General features: G+C 37.5%; 1 long non-coding RNA gene across 1 annotated transcript in view; it reads left to right on the forward strand.

Moving 5' to 3' along the window:
- Positions 1 to 13,286, forward strand: part of LOC130357853 (uncharacterized) — a 108,188-nt gene extending 94,902 nt beyond the window's left edge. Inside the window, exon 3 of the long non-coding RNA XR_008889297.1 lies at positions 13,146 to 13,286. This is a non-coding gene — a long non-coding RNA (uncharacterized LOC130357853). The remainder of the gene's footprint in view (positions 1 to 13,145) is intronic.
- Positions 13,287 to 15,614: the final 2,328 nt, after the last annotated feature.

Genomic DNA, 15,614 nt, shown 5'->3' on the forward strand with positions numbered 1-15,614 from the left:
TAAGAAATAGCTCTCACCATGTAACAACAATGTTTCTGTCCCTGCCTATTGCCCATCTATCCCGAACCCCATTCCTGCCTTTAAAAATGTGTTTACCCTTAGAAATATATTTTTGTCTGCCTGGCAGTGTGCTCACTTACCAGGTAGACTTCCCCAGCAGGCGCAACGTCACTGATGCCTGCTAGGGGGGCTGACTTCCGCCCTTAGCTCATCTATGCAGTGTCTGATTGACAGGCAGGAAGCGAGCGCAGGCTGACTAAATTAGGATTGCCCGGCTCAGTTCATTACTGTCTATGCACATTCATTTGCATAATTATGTAACATAGATTTCTGTTTATTTACTTTATTGTCACTGCCACTTTAAATTGGCACCATAAGTCCCAAAAGGCACTGCCACTTTAGGGAATGTTCACACTGAGGACTTCCACAGTGGAATAGCGTTTTGGAATTCCATGGTATAAACCCCTAACATTTGTGTGCATGGGTCTTCCGGAGACCCGTTCACACTGTGCAATTGATCCGCGAGAAGAAAGAATATGTTCATTCTTTGCTTGAAAGTCTGCAAGCCCTGCATTGCTGTCAATGGTGATGGTGCAGGGCCACATGGTACTATCCCCAAAGTATTTTGGCGGAGGCCCCCAGAATTCTGAACCACCTTCACCTATACAAGACTTAACTGGGGTATGTAATTGTTCCCTCTAAGTATACACACTGCCAATATTTCAAAGTATTTTAGTAGATATCTACATGCAACTGATATCTATGTTTTCCCCCTATGATTTCAATATAGGCTGGTGAGATTTGTGCAGTATTTTTTTTTAGAAGAGTTTATGCAGCTTGTTCAACTAGCCACCAACATGTGTATATAGATCTATTTCATGTGGGGGAGCGATCATCTACATTTGGGGTAAGGTTAAAGCTTCTATGGGGCTAATATGGTGACTTGGACTGGAAGCAGTGGTTTATTAGCTTATCCAATGATAAATGGCTGGAGGTGTCTTTTAATTATATGGGATTGTACACACTTGTTTTTTATCCGATGATCTCTGAGGAGTGTTGCATTACAATCCAACAGAAGTCATGGCCTTTATTAAACCATATCCCATTGCTGAACTTAGTTCAAATAAGAGTCTAAAAAGGTATCAACAAAGTATGCCAGTTTTCTAGCATCAAAAATTTGCCAGGCTGGAGTGTAAAACCTCAGTCTTTAGTGATTCTATGCTATAAAATGTATGCCAGCTTTTTTTTTTTTTTGGGGGGGGGGGGATTTAAAATACCATTCTGATGTATTTAAATTAATAAATACGGTAGTCCTTCCCCCTCTTCTCCTGTAGATTGAAATCCCTTTCCCGTAGGTTCTTCTCTCTTTGTATTAGTCAGTCATTTATAAATTTTCTGTCTATTTTAATTGTTGTCCAATGTTATGTATTTGTCATATTTTATGAATTTGAATAATTTTAATAGCATTTTACAAATATTTACTAGTGCGTTGCTTTACAAAAGTGCTGTTCTTTGGAGAAAAAAGTTACAATATAAGGACCAAAAAAAAAAAAGTAACAAAACACCAGAAAAACACTACAAAAAAGATGCCTTTTTGTAGTGTGTTTAATCTTTAATTGAAGTCCTTGTTTTTTTTTTGTTTTTGTTTTTTTTGCATATTTTTAATTGCATAATTGTATAATAGTTATAGACTATCTAGAATGGTCTGTGACTGCTCAGAAGTAACAGGCTGGCTATAAATAATGCAGGCTGGAAATTGCTAGCTTTTTGGTGCAGCCTGCTCCCTACAAAACAATTGTCTTCAGTGGGCTATGTGCAGTGACTCCTCTGGTTAATATCGCATATTATTTTCCTTGAGCCTCTCCTTCTGCCTTTTCATTTGTATAAGATTCTTCAAGTTTTCCATTTTCCTGACAGTATCTGCACGGTATGCATGGATATTAAGTGTGTTTAAATTGGCAAGACCTATTGTCCCTGAAATCCAGCCGGACTTATTAAAATATCTTGTGGATGGTGATAGCTTCTTATTTTCCTTCAGTGGATCCTAAAACAATAACTTTCACACCAATGTATGATTTGACTTTGGGGCCCAAAGCAGTTTCTTCGTAATTCTAATAACAGTGGCGGAATTAGATCACAAAGCACCTATCTTATTTGCCTCTCATTTATCTTCTGGTCAGGTCATTAGAGGCCGCCTCATATTCAAGAGCCGGTGACCTATTATTTACATATTATTAGAGCAGACAGATGGAGGCTTGAGAATTACCACTAGAAACAGAAGGATCTGGAAGAAAAACAATGAGATATTGAAATAGGCCTTTTTTCCTTTCAGAAGATTTCAGTGTTTTTTTTTTTTCTCTTAAAATTAGCAAAGGGCATCAATAGATAGGAAACAGATAGTGATCTTTTACTGCAAACATTTTACTTAGTGTTTTATTTGCTCATTTGGCAAGTTTGTGGTTTAATACTAGTAGGTTTTTGAACACTGGTGCTTATTATGGATGTATCCTGGCTGCTACGACATCCGGTAATGGCTCCCTGCTATACCACTAATTTTTATAACTGAATGGAATAAATATACTTGCGGTCTCAGCGCTAATATTATTCTGGTGCTATTTCTATTTTAAACGGATTTCGATCATTGTAGTACTTGAGTATTGATAGTATACCTTTCCAATAAAGCAGAGATCTCTGAATAAATTAAATCCCTATTTTCCGAAACGCGTTAGTTCTGGCCCACACTGGGAACTGTAGTGATGTCACTAGCAGCCGTAGCATGAGGAGCCGGCTGTAGACACCGCCGGCCGGGCAGTGTCCCGGCGCACAATTCTACAAACACAGCAAAAGGAGCGCTGTCAGCACATAGATCGCAAGAAACACCGGGGGGTATACCATCCTTACCACCACATCTATTCAGTAAGTGGAAACATAGATGGTGACATTAAGATGTATGATAACTACAGGGTGGGCAATTTATATGGATACACCTTAATAAAATGGGAATGGTTGGTGATATTAATTTCCTGTTTGTGGCACATTAGCATATGTGAGGGGGGAAACTTTATTTTTTACTGTTTGATCCGTAGTTACAGGGGCTGCACATCTCGTATCTTCACAGCATAGACAATTGCATTCAGATGACCCCAAAGTGAAAGGTCTAAGGGGGTCCGATCGGGAGACCTTAGGGGCCATTCAACTGGCCCACGATGACCAATCCACTTTCCAGGAAACTGTTCATCTAGGAATGCTCTGACCTGACACCCATAATGTGGTGGTCCACCATCTTGCTGGAAAAACTCCGGGAACGTGCCAGCTTCAGTGCATAAAGATCGAAACACATCATCATGTAGGCCACTGGATATGCGAAATTGCTACATGATTATGTGTTTTCCTCTTTATGCACTGAAGCTGGCACATTCCCTGAGTTTTTCTAGCAAAATGGTGCACCACCACATTATGGGTGTCAAATCCGCGCATTCCTAGATGAACAGTTTCCCGGAAAGTGGATTGGTCGTCGTGGGCCAGTTGAATGGAACCCAAGGTCTCCCGATCTGACCCCCTTAGACTTTTATCTTTCTGAAGGCAATTGTCTATGCTGTGAAGATACAAGATGTGCAGCACCTGAAACTACGGATACTGGAAGCCTGTGCTACCATTTCTCCTGTGGTGTTGCTATCAGTGTGTGAAGACTGGGAGAAGAGGGTTGGATTGACAATCCAACACAATGGGCAGCACATTGAACACATTTTATAAGTGGTCAGAAACTTGTAAATAACTCATGAAAGAATAAAGTTATGTTAAAACCAAGCACATCATTGTTTTTCTTGTGAAATTCCCAATAAGTTTGATGTGTCACATGACCCTCTTCCTATTGAAAAAACAAAAGTTGGATTCAAAATGTCTGACTTCAAAATGGCCGCCATGGTCACCACCCATCTTGAAAAGTTTCTTCCCTCACATATACTAATGTGCCACAAACAGGGAGTTAATATCACCAACCATTCCCCTTTTATTAAGGTGTATCCACATAAATGGCCCACCCTCTACATATAACACAGCATAAATGATACATAATAAAAAACAACAAAAAGGCAGAATATTCAGCATCTTAATTGGAAAGGTATACTATCAATACTCAAGTACTACAATTATCGAAATATGTTTAAAATAGAAATAACACCAGTATAATATTAGCACTGACACCACAAGTATATTTATTCCATTAAGTTTGTGGTTTACATCAGTTATAAACCCCTTGACTCAAGGTTGTAAATCTGTTTATAAAGCACAAGAAAAGAAATAGGGGGTCAGTGATCTAGAGTGAAAATATTTATTTTACATGATGTCTATAGTGTATATTTTATTTATATTATCCCTGGCTAGATTTTATACAATTATATATTTTTTTACTCCTGTTTGGATAAGAATCGTGATTATTTTATCTACTGTGTTTTGACCTCTGATAGATGTGTCTTAGGTCGAAATGTGGAGTTATGTCTACACTATGCTACATGCTAGACTTCCATCTCCAGCTTTTCAAAAAATATAAACGCAAATATTAAAAACAAAAACTTAAAAACTTCTCTCAAAAGCGTGTAAGGAGAGTGAAAATGGGGAGTACTATAAGGATGTGTCTTCTCATGCTATAGTCTGTATGTTGATGTGCTGTTAAATGACATTTTTGGTGCAAACTACATTTACTGCATGATGTACTTCAAGTGCATTTACAATACAATGGCAAGTGACTGTTTGTACCCATCACATAAAAGAGAAAGGTTCCCATTCGAATGTGCGCAATAATGGTGGCTGAAAGTAGAATTGAAGTTGTGCCATACTGAGCCAGAGAGAGAGACTGTGTGTGGCCTGAGAGAAATGACTGCTAACAGTGAACAGCCAAAGTACAATAGCTACATGGCCATGAGAGAGAGCAAAGGTCAAGTATAACTTTGAATATCTCTTGATGCCAGAGTTAGTATAACTTAGAGAACTTGGTCACAAGAATCTATAAATGTATTTTGTATGATTGCCCTGGACCCAAGTGCCCATAGACTGTGTATATTGTGAGCCCCTGGACCAGGGGACCTGAGTCAGAGAAAGACTCTAAAGCGATGCTGTCATTTCTTAAGAATCTTGACATGTCATGCAGACATGTCAAAGGTTTTGATAGCTCTAGGTCTGAGACCCTCACCGAACCCTAGATATAGCTAGAAGCACGCTTTATTCCCTGGCTTTGTGCACACTCTGACTCAATAACTATCATGGAGCCAATCTCCTGTATTGAGTCAGGGCGAGCACCAAGAAAGTGGGGGAAGCGCACAGCCAGCTAGGGATCGGTTGAGGTCTCAGCAACGAGCCCCCGACTGATCAAAACTTTTGACATGTCTAGAAATAACAGAAACGCTTTTGGCTTAGTCCAACTGCACCGAAACTGCCATTTTACTGTGTATCCATGCTTTGTGTCTCTTGGTGAGTTAAATTGTGTGAAAATGATGTTCCACTTTTGATGACAATCTTCCTATGAACAAAGTCACTATAATTCCATTATTCTAGTCTGCAAAATGATGGCAGCACAGAACTGCATACAATATCTCACATACGTTATTTAGTACTCATAAAATACCCAAAAAATAATCTTCAAACACTGGTTGTGCCATATATATTATGTCTATTGTGTATTGTCTGAACTGTCAATGAAGCCATGCTGTTTGCAGCAAGAATCCCATCCATAACTAGTTAACAATTGTATTTACTTATTCCCATTCACAACAAATTTGTTGTAATATAATTGAAGTAAATATGATTTCAGCCTCTAAAGTCATCCAGCTTCTAATCACCCCAGCAATATATGTTCAAACCTTTTTAATAACATATAATTGTTATTTGTAGGTAAGTAACACAGTCAGAAAGTCTCTAGGGCATAAGAAGTAATATCTGTATGTCAACTCCAATAATACTTTTAAAAGGGAAAGCTTCTACTTAAAGAGAAAATGAATTAGTTCTGATGAGTTCACATTACACCGGGAATTTAGAGTAAAAAGCCTTAGAATCTTTACTGATTGCATTTGAGTGGAGTGCTGCTGGAAGTGTATGAGTGATGGCAGTGAAAAATATCTTAAAAAATTGTTCCATTATGGAAAAGTATCACATTAGGTTAAAGTTTGGGGCAGATCATGCTAGCTTACACTAAAATACATTTTCATTTCCCCCCCCCACTAATTATATATATATATATATATATATATATATATATATATACATATATAATAAATTTGAGTAGCCGTATTAGTCCAGTGATGCAGATGCAAATCATAAAATGATGCAGTATCTTGTAATACCTTTTTTTATTGGACTAACAGCATTTTGTAAAGACAAGCTTTCGGGATTCCTCCCTTTATCAAGTCCAAATGCTTTGGACTTGATAAAGGGAGGAATCCCGAAAGCTTGTCTCTACAAAATGCTGTTAGTCCAATAAAAAAGGTATTACAAGATACTGCAACATTTTATGATTTGCATCTATGTATATATATATATATATATATATATATATATATATATTTTATTTTATTTTTATTTTTTTTAAACTATATGTCATTGTAGTTAATTTATTTCCAATTGGAGGTAAGTTAAAGGGGTTATTCAGGAAAGAAAAAAAAACAGGCATAATTTCTTTCAAAGACCGCTTCCTGTCTGTCTTCACTTTTTTTAATCTTAATCCTTCCAGAATTTATCAACTGCTGCATACTACTGAGGAAGTTGAGTTGTTCTTTTCTGTCTGACCACAGTGCTCTCTGCTGACACCTCTGTCCACGTCAGGAACTGTCCAGAGCAGGAGAAAATCCACATAGAAAACCTCTCCTGCTTCGGGCAGTTCCTGTCATGGAAAGAGGTATCAGCAGAGAGGACTATGTTCAGACTGAAAAGAAATAGAAAAATAGAAAAGAAATACATACAGTGCAATTCACATTTTTCACATTTTGTTAAATTGCAGTCTTGTGATGAAATAGATGAAGACTGTAATCGCTGTTAAAGGTGTTCAACTAAAAACAGAGTTAAAGGGATACTCCGGTGTAAAAAAATGTTTTCAAATTAACAGGTGTTAAACAGATTTGTAAATTACTTCTATTAAAAAAATCTTAATCCTTCCAGTACTTATCAGTTGCTGTATACTACAGAGGAAGCTTCTTTTTGAATTTCTTTTCTGTCTGACTATAGTCCTGCCCCCACTTTATGTAATTTGCCTGGATCTTTCTGTTACTAGAGGCTCACAACAGGCAATGGACAGCCCCCATAGACTCCCATCGACTTGTATGAAGCCCTACCATACTTGTGTATGCCCATGATTAAAATTGGGACATGCTTTGTCAGATGCTGTATATAATTCCTAGTATCAATACTTCTAGAAGTACATAGCTCCTGTATGTGGTGCTGCACAGAGAGGCATGGAGTGCCTAAGGCATCGTAAAAGAGATCTGTTGGGACTCAAATCTGTGTTCTGCCACAGATTCTGTGCATATGGCTCAGGCTTAAACATGAGAACTAACATTGTTGACAAAGGTTATAAAGTTATAAATAATAAAAGCAAAATAAACACACTTAAAGGACTTGCTCAGGGCACAAAACGGGCAAACCACTTTTTCATTGAAATCCTCCACATCATTATTATCGGCTCCTGTGAGTCTGATGACTCTGAATTATTTGGACTTGATTCTAGGACACCCCAGAGCTAATGTTCTGCTGAGATGAGATGATTGATTTATCTTTGAAAACATTTACATTAAACGGCACTTCTTCTTTTTTACAGTGTTCAACTGACCTCGAAATTTCTCATTTCTCACCTGTGGTGGGCTCCCATTTACAGGCAACTACACATATTTTATTTGACTTTATTCTCTTACTTTTATTTTCATCCACTTGCAAATACTGTAGCCTGAGAACTGTCATGTCATGAGTGCATAGCCCCAAGTTAGGGGGAAAATATATCTTTTCTGACAAGAGGTGATATGTTTTTCGTTTCTCGTCTTAAATAATGTGCATTGATTGGATATCAATGATTTTTGTTCTATTTAATAACAAATAAATTGTAATTAAAACATGAAATGTAAACTAGAAAGACTGAAAGATAGTGGGATATCATCTGCCAAAATACAATATATTGACTGCTAAATGAAAATACTTAAGAAGCAAACCATACAAAGTACAAATAAGCATTATTTCTAATAGAGAAAAGAAGTAAAAAGTTTTACAGGTTGGCAAACTGCATGGGCTTAAGAAAAGAAAGGTTTGTGGTACAATCACTTCAATGTTGTGGATTTTGGTCCCACTGTAATTGAACCCAACTTCACTTCAAAACCTTGTCTATAGCTACACAAGTGACTGTAAAGAACTCAGTCTCAACATCATAAGAAGTCATCACCCTTTACTAAATGTTTATGTGTATTCAGCTATGTTTCAATGCTAAAGATTATATTTTTGTCTGATGTAAATCATCGGATAAGTGACTAATCTTTGGGGTCTGACTGATCACGAGAATGGAGGTCCCTCTGTTTGGAGCAGTGGTCGAGTATGGACACTACTACTACTTCCAAACTCTATGGGCTTACCAAAGATTGCCAAGTACCGTACTTGATTAAAACCATAAGTCCTGTAGAATTTGAATAACTTGACTGTCGTTTATTGAAAAGGAAGAATACTTGGAGACACCTATTCTGATGAACAATGGGTATCCCAGTGGTTGGACCCCCATTGATCATATAACTATAATCTATTCTGCATTGTAGATAATGTCTGTAGAGTAACATGGTACCCACAAATATACTAAGGATTTTTTCTTATGTATGACAACAGTTCAATCAGACAATGGGTGTTCCAGCTGCAGCCACCAAGATGGCAATGTCTAAAGGTCTCAGAGATTAAATGCCATGTTTAGAGATGATAATGACATTGGCAATTTAGGGAAACTAAGTTTTATTTTAATAGTTTTAAAAAAAATATAACATTTTCTGGTCCTATCTAATAGGAATTTTTTTTCTAGAGATGAGGTCTGTGACCTGAAAGAGAAAAATTATCTGTCCTTAGATTGGAATTCTGATTGAACAATTAGAGGAAGGGATTTTGGTTCATAATTGACCTATTAAGTAATTTAACCTCTTTGTTACCAATGCTGTACAAAGAATCACATTTCACCCTACAATATTGGCTAATTCAGACACCTAATATTTGCTTACTGGATAGCAATGCAAGTAATTTGGGGTACCCTTACATAAGGTCTTGTGCCTTAACACCAAGAAATATGCAGCAAAAATGCTGCAAGCCGTTTTCCTTGAAAAGACCATTATTTTGAAATGTGGTTTTCAACTGCACATCTCGTATTGTGTACATGCACACTGAAATGGCTTAGTTTGTTAAAGTGGGAAAATAGCTACAGCTAATTATTGTCTACTTTTATCTTCAATGAGGTCATATTCTTTAAGATGACTCTTAAGATGGCATTTCATACCACATTTCAACTTGTATATTCATCCAGTATACAACTATGAGAGTGTTATTTGCCACCAGAAAACAAACAAAACAAACATGTGAAACATGTAGCAAGTTCAGGAAGCACTCGATTTGAACACACTGGAAAGCATGAATGTAGTGATTAACCGCTTCATGACACCTTATCTTTATTCTGTAGGTCCATACGGTTATAATGATGCCCTACTTATATAGGTTGGATTTTGTCGTACTTCTGGAAAAAATCATAACTACATGCAGGAAAATATATACGTTTAAAATTGTCATCTTTTGACCCTTATAACTTTTTTATTTTTCTGCATATGGGGCGATATGAGATCTCATTTTTTGCGTCGTGATCTGAAGTTTTTAGCGGCAAATGATCGGAATTTTTGATCGCTTTTTATAAATTTTTTCATGATATAAAAAGTGACCAAAAATCCGCTATTTTGGACTTTGGATTTTTTTTGCGCATACGCCAATGACCGTGCAGTTTAATTAACTATATATTTTTATAATTTGGACATTTCTGCAGGTGGTGATACCATGTATGTTTATTTTTATTTACACAGTTTTTTTTATGGGAAAAGGGGGGTAATTCAAACTTTTATTAGGGAAGGGGTTAAATGATCTTTTTTCACTTTTTTCTCTTACTTTTTTTTGCAGTGCTATAGCTCCCATAGGGGGCTATAACACTGCACACACTGATCTTTTACATTGATCACTGGTTTCTCATAGGAAACCAGTGATCAATGATTCTGCCGCTTGACTGCTCATGCCTGGATCTCAGGCACTGAGCAGTCATTCGGCGATCGGACAGCATGGAGGCAGGTAGGGACCCTCTGGCTATCCTTCAACTTTGAACGCTGCATCTAAAGGGTTAATAGTGCACGGCACCGTGATCAGTGCCGCGCACTATTAGCCACGGGTCCCGGCCATTGCTAGGTGCCGGGCCCGACCCGCTATGATGTTATAGAATGGGAGCCAACCAATGACGTGCATGTATGTCATAGGTCGGGAAAGGGTTAAAAGGGTACTCTGGTGGAATTTTTTTTTTTAATCATCTGGTGCCAGAAAGTTAAACACATTAGCAAATTACTTCTATTAAAAAATCTTAATCCTTCCAGTACATATCAGCTGCTTCATGCTCCAGAGGAAGTTGAATTATTATTTTCTGTTTGACCACAGTGGTCTCTATTGACACCTCTGTCCATGTCAGGAACTGTCCAGAGCAGGATAGGTTTGCTATGGGGATTTGCTCCTACTCTGGACAGTTCCTGACATGGACAAAGGTGTCAGCAGAGAGCACTGTGGTCAGACAGAAAAGAACAACTCATGTATACAGCAGCTAATAAGTACTGGAAGGATTAAGATTTTTTAATAGAAGTTATTTACAAATCTGTTTAACTATCTGGCACCAGTTGATTTGCAAAATATTGTTTTCCACCAGTGTACCCCTTTAATGGGGTGTTGGTCCCTACTGTTCTGCAGTTCCTTGTGTCAGTGTCTGCACAAGAACCTACTTACTCAGCCAATTGATAGCTGAAGTGAGATACTGCTGCAGTCACTGACTGGCGGAGTGAGAAGGTCCTTGTGCAGATATCAACACAAAGAAGTGCAGTGTAGTTGGCTAACCTGACACCATAGTAGTTGTGGGGGAGCTAGGGAGGTAAGTATATGGTCTCTTACAGAACCATCAGCCTGAATCAGGATTTAAAAATATTTACTGGAAAATCCCTTTAATGATGGTTATTGAAGATTTTTGTCTATTGAGACACTAGAATACCGGATATGTTAGCCATGGTCCCAACTATTAATTTTTAAATGATATTGAAGTAAGTATAGTAAACAGTAAAATAGTAATGTTAACAGCTTTGTTGTATATCAAGGAACACATTGAAGGGAATGTGTCATCAGAAAATGATCTACTGTCTAAAACATGTATTTTTTTTATGTTAAATATATAGGGCGAGGTTTGTCAAAACCTGTCCAGTGTAAAAGTTGTCAAGTTGCCCATAGCAACCAATCAGATCGCTTCTTAAATTTTTCAGAGGCCTTTTCAAAAATGAAAGAAGCAATCTGATTGTTTGCTTTGGGCAATTTGATACATTTCACCCATGTTTTACAAATTTTGGGTAATTTTTTTTCACCACATTTTACATCTAACTCAGTATTGTAAAATAATCCTGGAATCTAACAGTTTTCATTCTGGCCACTAGCCTTATTAGTTCCTGCCCCAATAATGGCAGCCCCAATAACAATGTACGGAAATGGAAATTTATAAAAACAACAACACAATCACAAATTAAAAACAGATTAGAAAAAAAAAGAATACATTTCAGTATCTATCTCTATATCTCTAACCATTTAAAACATTTAGGTTAAACATCCCTTTAACCCCTTAAGGAAGTAGGGCGTACCTGTACGCCCTACGCCCAGTGCCGGTGTTTAAAATGGGGTCACACCGGTTCAGTCCTGGCTGCTATTCATAGCCGGGACCCTGGGCTAACAGCGCGTGGCACAGACCGTTGTGCCGCGTGCTATTAACCCTTCAGACGCGGCGATCAAAGTTGACAGCCGTGTCTGAAAGTGAAAGTAAATGCTTCCCGGCAGCTCAGTCGGGCTGATCGGGACATCGTGATAAAATCGCGATGTCCTGATCAGCTAGGACGCGAGCGGAGGTCCCCTTAGCTGTCTCCACCACGTCCGATCGGAGATTGATTGCTCCAAGCCTGAGCTACTGGCTTGAGCAATTGAGCCCCTATCTCGCTGATCCATGCAAAGCTATGGCTTTGTAGGGATTAGCATAGGAGATCAGTGTGTGCAGTGTTATAGGTCCCTATGGGAGCTATAGCACTGCAAAAAAAAAAGTGAAAAAAAAAAAGTTAACAAAGGTCATTTAACCCCTTCTCTAATAAAAGTTTGAATCACCCCCCTTTTCCCATAAAAAAAACTGTGTAAATAAAAATAAACATATGTGGTATCGCCGCGTGTGGAAATGTCCGAACTAGAAAAATATATTGTTAATTAAATAGCACGGTCAATGGCGTACGCGCAAAAATCAATACAAAAATGGTACCGATAAAAACTTCAGAACACGGTGCAAAAAATACTGCCCGTATGCAGGAAAAAAAACAGTTATAGTGGTTAGAAGATGAGAATTTTAACAAATACAATTTCCTGCATGTAGTTATGATTTTTTTCAGAAGTATGACAATATCCAACCTATATAAGTAGGGTGTCATTTTAACCGTATGGACCTACAGAATAAAGATAAGGTGTTATTTTTACCAAAAAATGCACTGCGTAGAAACGGAAGCCCCCAAAATTTACAAAATGAAATTTATTCTTCATTTTTGTTGCACAATGAATTTTTTTTGGGGTAAAATGACTAATGTCACTGCAAAGTAGAATTGGTGACGCAAAAAATAAGCCATCATATGGATTTTTATGTGCAAAATTGAAAGCGTTATGATTTTTAGAAGGTGATGAGGAAAAAATGAAAATGCAAAAACAGAAAAACCCTGCGTCCTTAAGGGGTTAAAAAAACAAATCAGTGTTCATGGTGTTGCAGGTTTTTATGTTTTTATGTTGTTTTTTTAGTTCCTCACCATAGTCACATCCCCATTCAAATTGTTCTGTCGTTACAGCCATCTACAGATGACAACACGTCTATGGCTCTTTTGCGGCAGACACCTGAATTGCTCAGTAAAGATGCGGATGTTGAGTGACACCTTTAAATCTGCTATGGAGTATTGTCAACCACGTGGAAAGTCTGCAATAAAATTCAAATATTCCTCCCTAGAATTCACTAAAGACTGAAATATTGGACGGGTGGATACGGATGGCACCCATTGTGACAAACTTGGGGATTACTCATCTCCAGCGTCTGAGATTGTTGGCACACCACAGGTTGCTGTCCCAATACACCAATGTTCATGTTAAACTGGCCTAAGCCAGTTTTATTCTTCATCCACAAAGATTGACAGCCATATTTTACACCACTAAAAAGAAAACAGGAAAAGTTCTGTGTGAACATACCCTAGGGCTGAGTTGAAACATTGTAAAATTACATAAAAAAATATGTCCATATAAAAAAAAAAACTAAGAAATAAAAACCAACATTTAATATTTTTAATTTATTACTGTGCCCTTTGAAAGTCTATGGTCAGTGCTCACACTGTTTAGAAAAACAGATGTAATTCAAACATTGTGCACTGACAAACGCTTTTCCATAGACTTTCAGATAGCACGTTATTACATTAAATAACTGTGGCTTTTTTATACATATTTTAATGCAGATTTTTTATTTTTTATTTTTACACTATGTGAACCCAGCCTGAAACTGAATGAGTGATACTGCCCCAGCTTGCCCAATTGTTTACAGTTGGGAATATGCATACATTGTTTTTTTTATTTTTTATAAAACATTTATTTTTGCTTTGGTGAAAGCATAAAAAACGTAAAGGGCTGTTTTGCTATGCTGAGCTTTAAAAATAGATATTGCCTTATTTTCTATGCCTACATTTAAATGATGTTCTAGACATTGGCCTAGTTTTTTAAACTGGTGAAGAAAGTGGGTGGCTGATTTATATGGCAGGTGGCTTTTCTCAAGTAGGAATTTGATAAATGTAGGTCACTATTATAGCATACACTTCTAATGTGCATTGTAACCCATAAAATACTTGTAAGCATACTCCATTTAAGGCTCAGACACATTTTTAACCCACTTTGATGAGTAGGACGATTATTCCTTGGCCTGAACAAAACATGACTATATTTGCAGTGTTCATAGCACAATGTAATGGAAATACTTCACTTACTATTCCAGGTGTTATCATATGCTCGCCATATATTCACACAGTATATGTTTATTCACTTACTACTAAAATAAATGTAGAAATCCTAAAAATGTCTTACATTTGGCCCCACATTTATTAAAGGAGTATTTCCACTGGGACTGACCCAATCGATCTAGAATCTCTGTGCCGACATTGTAAGAGTATTTAACCTTTTACACAAAGCGTATTTAATCCTTACATTTTGGGGTACCTCAAGCACAAACAGTAAAGAACTTTCATGCAAGAACAGTACAGTATATGTACCGTTTGCTATCAAAGAGTCACTCCAGGTTTTCCCTTTTGCCAATATCATGAACACTTACCATCACTAGCCCATTTGTTTTTTTTTTGCAGCACAGCTGCATAGATGCGTTTCAACACTGTAACTGGGTCATGTGATCACGAGTCTGACCCACAGAAAATCACAGTTTTAATGTATCAAAGGAAGTGGTCTGTCCTCGGTCAGAACGCTTCCTGTGAACTGCAGGATGAAATCATCACCTATCAGATTCTCCTAGCTGCTCCCCTCCACCTCCTAGCTCTGTCTGTATGCTTCTATCTCTATGGACTCCCATGAGGTTGCTATTTTTTTTCTGTTTTTGACATGATATTCTCAAAATTGCTGCAAACATTTTGCTTTTGTTTTTTTTTTGCAATTGTGCAAATAATGGTAAAAAGGTGTCATTATTAAAGCAATTTTGGAAAATTGCAACAAAAACACAGCCTGAAGATCTTAAAACCTTCATAAAACATCTCAATTTTGATTAAAGTCAAATCAAGTTCTTCTCATTTTCTTAAAAAAATGCATCAAAACTGCATGTGCCATTTTCCCTGAGGAAGATGTTGGAGACAGCATGGATCCCCAACACCTCACCGAAGCATGAGACCCTTAGGATAGTAGGGATATTTTAGGGATACTCTACATTGTTTTTATTTAATGTTATCCCTATATTCTCTAGCACTGTTCATTTTCTTTGAATTCTTTCTGGTCCTACCCAGTGAGTAATGTCCACATTCTCGTTGGGGTGTGGGGTTGGTACAATGAGTGTTTGTAAGTGTTTTTAAACTTGTTTTGGTAGCACTGGCTCTTTAATATGTATATTGTATCCATGTCTCTTTGTATGGGAGCCAAATAAAAAGTGACAATAAATGGGATGATCAGTTGTTGCTGTTTTTGCATGGTGCTTTATTGATTTCTTGGTCTCAGCACTTTAGGCTTCTGGTTGCAAGGCCCGCTATGAGGGAGGTATAACTGTTACCCCAGTAAGTGGCCCGGAC

Source organism: Hyla sarda, chromosome 2 (genome assembly GCF_029499605.1).
Source record: "Hyla sarda isolate aHylSar1 chromosome 2, aHylSar1.hap1, whole genome shotgun sequence".
NCBI classification, from domain to species: domain Eukaryota; kingdom Metazoa; phylum Chordata; class Amphibia; order Anura; family Hylidae; genus Hyla; species Hyla sarda.